The following is a 5,558-nucleotide window of genomic DNA, read 5'->3' on the forward strand; positions in this document are numbered from 1 at the left end:
TTTTAAGAACGCTTAATTATAAATTTTTAAAACCTGTTGCGAATATCACGTACCAAGTTTTTGGCGCTGTTTCTGGGGATCTAAGATATTAGAAACACTCGATTTTTATTACTTTAGCCATTTTACTTTATTGAAATTGAAATTTTTATTTTTATTTTCTTTTATAATCCTTCATTTATTTTCTTCTGACAGGTTTTTCTAGTTTATGGCCAAAAGAAATTCGTCAGTACCATTACTGTTTGATAGTGAGATCGATCGCATAGTTCACAGAAATTGAAGAGAAATAAGGCGAAGCTTACGATACACAGAGGAAGAGTAAGAGGAGGATACTTCAACCACAACAGAGGAGATGACTGAAAACCAAGAAAATCTGCTACCTCCTGCGATTGTTGTCAATCAAAATCCTACTCGCGCACTATGTATGATTATGCTAAACCTTCTTTAACAGGAACTGAATCGAGCATAGTTAGACCTGCTGTAGCTGCAAATACTTTTGAACTGAAACCTAACACAATTCAAATGATATAGTAATTTGTTCAGTTTGATGGTTTGTAGGACGAAGATCCCATTACTCACTTGGCAAACTTTTTGGAACTATGTGATACATTTAAAATTAATGACATTTCTGATGACGCCATTCCCCTTCAGTTATTTCCTTTTTCGTTGAGAAACGAAGCTAAACAATGGTTGAATTCGTTACCACGAGGGTCAATTACTACTTGGGAATAAATGACCGAAAGTTTTTATTAAAATATTTTTCACCGGCTAAAATGGCTAAATTACGTAATTGTATCTCTTCTTTTGTGCAGATGGATTTAGAAACACTCTAGATGCATGGGAGAGATACAAGGACCTCTTAAGAAGATGCCCTCACCATGGGTTACCACTCTGGCTATAGATTCAAATGTTTCATAATGGCCTGAACCCTTCGACTCGAAAAATGGTTGACGCAGCTGCTGGCGGAACCATCAATAATAAGACACCTAAAGATGCTTATGAATTTATAGAAGAGATGTCACTGAAGAATTATCAGTGGCAAGTCATGAGAACAAAGCCAACGAAAACAGTCGGCGTTTATAACGTCGATTCGATCACCATGCTCTCTAATCAAGTAGAACTCTTGAACAAGAAAATTGTAACACCCCGTACCCGAGACCGTTGCCGAAGTCGAACACGAGGTGCTAACGGACTTAATTCCTTACTTAAACAGCTCATACAATTCATTTTTAAAATTTCCAGACGAGCTGGCTAACTGCATCACAGTCACTCTAAAAATCATATCTCGAGTTCTAAAATTCGAATCCAATTCCGTAAATTTTTCCTGAAACTAGACTCATACATATATTTACTAATTTGTTTCTAGAATTTTTGTTGGGCCAATTAGTACAGTTTATTAGTTAAATTCTCCCCTGTTTCAGCCATCTTCCTCTTTACATTCGGCCAAGAAGAACCAAAAATTCAAGATTGTTTTCATCACCCTTCCTTTCCTTATTTTCATTACTTTTCCTTTTTATTTATTTATGTTATAAGATATAAGGCTACTAACTAATAATTAATACATATTATATGTATATAATCCCATCATGGCCGGCCACTACTTATCATAATGAAATTTGACATGCAAACCCATCATTTTTATAACATGCATTAATAAGTCACTTCAACATTTGCCTAACACATTTCTAAATTTTCTCACATAAGTCCTATTTAATTATTTCGCATACAAATGACAAAAATTTAAGCATGAAACTTTCACACATGCCTTTTTCACATACAATAAACACAAAATTTAATGGTTAATTATTTTTACGACTCGGTTTTGTGGTCCCGAAACCACTTTCCGACTAAGGTCAAATTAGGGCTGTCACAATTCTCCCCCACTTTAAGAAATTTTCGTCCCCGAAAATCTTACCGGTAAATAGGTTTGGGTATCGTTCTTTCATAGAGTTCTCGGTTTCCCAAGTAGCTTCTTCGATCCCGTGTTTGAGCCATAACACCTTTACTAACGGAACCCTTTTGTTTCGCAACTCTTTCACTTCACGAGCTAGGATACGAATCGGTTCTTCTTCATAACTCATATCGGATTGAATTTCAACCTCGGAGGGATTAATTATGTGCGAAGGATCAGATCTGTAACGTCGAATCATCGAAACATGAAAAATGTTGTGAATCTTTTCGAGATCATGGGGTAAAATCAATCTATATGCCACTGGACCAACTCGTTCGGATATTTCATACGGCCCTATGAACCTCGGACTCAGTTTGCCCTTACGGCCAAATCTGAGTATCTTTTTCCAAGGTGAAACTTTATGAAACACTTTGTCTCCCACCTGATACTCAATATTTCTTCGTTTTAAATCCGCGTACGACTTCTGACGATCTGATGCTGCCTTTAGACTTTCACGAATTATTTTTACTTTCTGCTCGAAAATTTTACTTTCACCGAGCTCGGTCCAAAACAATGGTGTACGGCATTTACGAACGTACAAAGCCTCGTAAGGTGCCATCTTAATACTTGATTGAAAACTATTGTTGTAAGCAATTCAATCAAAGGTAAATACCGCTCCCATGAACCACTAAACTCAAGGATGCAACATCTCAACATATCCTCGAGTATCTGAATTATCCGCTCGGATTGACCATCAGTCTGGGGATGAAAAGAGATGCTAAAATGCAACTTGGTACCCAAAGCTTCTTGCAATTTCTTCCAAAATCGCGATGTGAGTCTCGGATCTCTATCTGACACAATAGAAATTGGTACTCCATGTAACCTTACAATCTGGGATACATACATTTCAGCTAGCTTGCCAAGAGAATAATCTGTACGTACAGGGATAAAATGAGCCCACTTTGTCAGTCTATCAACAACAACCCAGATCGCATCTTTCTTGCTTGATGACAATGGCAATCCAGATACAAAATCTGTCATGACTCGATCCCACTTCCACCCGGGTATCATGATCGGCTGAAGTAATCCCGAAGGCACTTGGTGTTCCGCTTTCACTTGTTGACATATCAAACACTTCGAAACAAAGTCAGAAATGTCTCGTTTCATACCAGGCCACCAAAACTGACGTTTCAAATCATTGTACATTTTTGTACTACCCGAGTGGATAGACATTCGGCTACTATGAGCCTCGCTCAAGTTCATCGAAATAAGTTCTGAATTTCTTGGAACACACAAACGACTTCTGAACCTAAAACAATCGTCATCATCAATTTGAAACTCTGATTCCCTATTCGAAACACATTCAGCCCGTTTTGCGACCAATTCATCATCGACTTTCTGAGCTTCACGAATTTGATGAATCAACAATGGTTTGGCCTTTGATTCTGCTACTAACACATTATCGGATAGAACAGACAAGTGTACATTCATTGTTGTAAAGCAAACAGTGATTTACGACTTAAAGCATCCGCAACCACATTAGCCTTTCCCTGGTGATAGTCAATGACAAGCTCATAATCTTTTAACAACTCGAGCCAACGTCTTTGTCGCAGATTCAAATCTCTTTGAGTCATCAAATATTTGAGACTTTTGTGATCGAAAATACATGGCACTTCTCACGAAATAAGTAATGTCGCCATATTTTCAAAGCGAATACGATGGCAGCTAATTCAAGATCATGGGTTGGATAATTTTTCTCATGTGGCTTCAATTGCCTCGACGCATAAGCTACAACTCGACCTTCTTGCATCAATACACAACCCAACCCAAGTAAGGATGCATCACTGTAAATGACAAACTCTTTGCCTGATTCGGGCTGCACTAGTACTGGAGCTTCAGTCAAATAAGTTTTTAGTTGATCGAAACTTTTCTGACATTTTTCTGTCCATTCAAACTTAACATCTTTCTGAAGTAGTTTCGTCAGGTGTGGCTATCATCGAGAAACCCTTTACAAATCGTCTGTAGTAACCGGCAAGTCCCAAAAAGCTCCGAACCTCAGTAATATTTCTCAGAGCCTTCCAGTTAAGTATGGCTGAAATTTTGCTCGGATCAACTCGAATACCCGATGCAGATACCACATGACCCAAGAAGCTAACCTCTCTTAACCAGAACTCACACTTACTGAACTTAGCATATAACTACTTATCCCGTAAAATCTGCAACACTAATCCCAGGTGTTCAGCATGATCGGTTTCATTTCTCGAATAGACCAAAATATCATCGATAAACACAACTACAAACCGATCCAAAAACGGTCTGAAGATCCGATTCATCAAATCCATAAATACCGCAGGGGCATTGGTGAGCCCAAACGGCATCACTAAGAACTCGTAGTGACCGTATCTCGTTCTGAAAGCAGTTTTGGGTATATCCGAATCTCGAATTCGCAACTGATAATAGCCCGATCTCAAATCTATCTTTGAAAACACTGAGGCTCCCTTTAGTTGATCAAACAAATCATAATACGTGGTAACGATATTTATTCTTTATTTTCACTTTATTCAGCTGACGATAGTTGATGCACAACCTCATGGTCCCGTCCTTCTTTTTCACAAACAATACTGGTGCACCCCAAGGTGAAAAACTCGGTCGAGCAAAACCTCTATCCGTCAACTCTTGCAACTGTGTTTTCAATTCTTTCAATTCTGTTGGTGCCATACGATACGGAGCTATCGAAATTAGAGTGGTACCAGGTACTAGTTCGATGCCGAATTCAACCTCTCAAACGGGTGGTAATCTTGGTAACTCCTCAGGGAAAACATCTGAATACTCACAAACCACTGGCACTGACTCAAGTCTATTTTCTGACTCTTTGCTATCAAGTACATACGCAAGATATGTTTCACGTCCCTTTCTCACATATTTCTGAGCCAACATCAAAGATATTATTGCAGGCAATGCATTCAAGTTAGTAGACTCAACTCGAATTATCTCATTATTTACACATCTCAAATCAATAGTTTTTCTTTTGCAATTCACCACTGCATCATGTACGGTCAACCAATCCATACCAAGGATAACAACAAATTCATCAAACGGTAAAAGCATCAAATCGGCCGAAAAACAAGAACCTCGGATTACTAGGGGACATTTCTTACACACCTTATCAACAAGCACATAATGACCCAAGGGATTCGACATTCTAACAACGAACTCAGTAGACTCAACAGGTAAAGTCTTACTGGATGCTAAAGTCTCACATATATAAGAATGAGTAGAACCAGGGTCAATCAAAGCAATCACATCAGTATCAAAGAGAGTGAATGTACCGGTAATAACATCAGGCGAAGAAGCATCCTCGCGTGCACGTATAGCATAAGCTCTAGCAGGAGCACGAGCCTCAGATCTGGCGGTAACATCTCTAGATCCTCTCTGACCGCCACTAGCATTCCCCGCATTTTTAGATGGTCTACCTCAAGCAATAGTAGCACCCGGTTTCCCACTCTGATTTACATTTTGTTTAGACAGTCTTGGGCAATCCTTGATAAGGTGGTTAGCTGATCCGCACTTATAACAGGAGCAGTCATGGAATCTACAACTCCCCGAATGCCATTTACCACAATACTGGCACTCCGTCCTGTCCCGACGATCATTTCTAACACTGGCAACC

General features: G+C 39.0%; 1 non-coding gene across 1 annotated transcript; it reads right to left on the reverse strand.

Annotated features, from left to right (window-relative positions):
* Window positions 1-776: 776 nt before the first annotated feature.
* Window positions 777-882, reverse strand: LOC121212009 (small nucleolar RNA R71). The gene has a single exon (XR_005907221.1). It is a non-coding gene; the product is annotated as a small nucleolar RNA R71 (small nucleolar RNA).
* Window positions 883-5,558: the final 4,676 nt, after the last annotated feature.

Source organism: Gossypium hirsutum, chromosome A12 (genome assembly GCF_007990345.1).
Source record: "Gossypium hirsutum isolate 1008001.06 chromosome A12, Gossypium_hirsutum_v2.1, whole genome shotgun sequence".
In the NCBI taxonomy this organism is placed as follows: domain Eukaryota; kingdom Viridiplantae; phylum Streptophyta; class Magnoliopsida; order Malvales; family Malvaceae; genus Gossypium; species Gossypium hirsutum.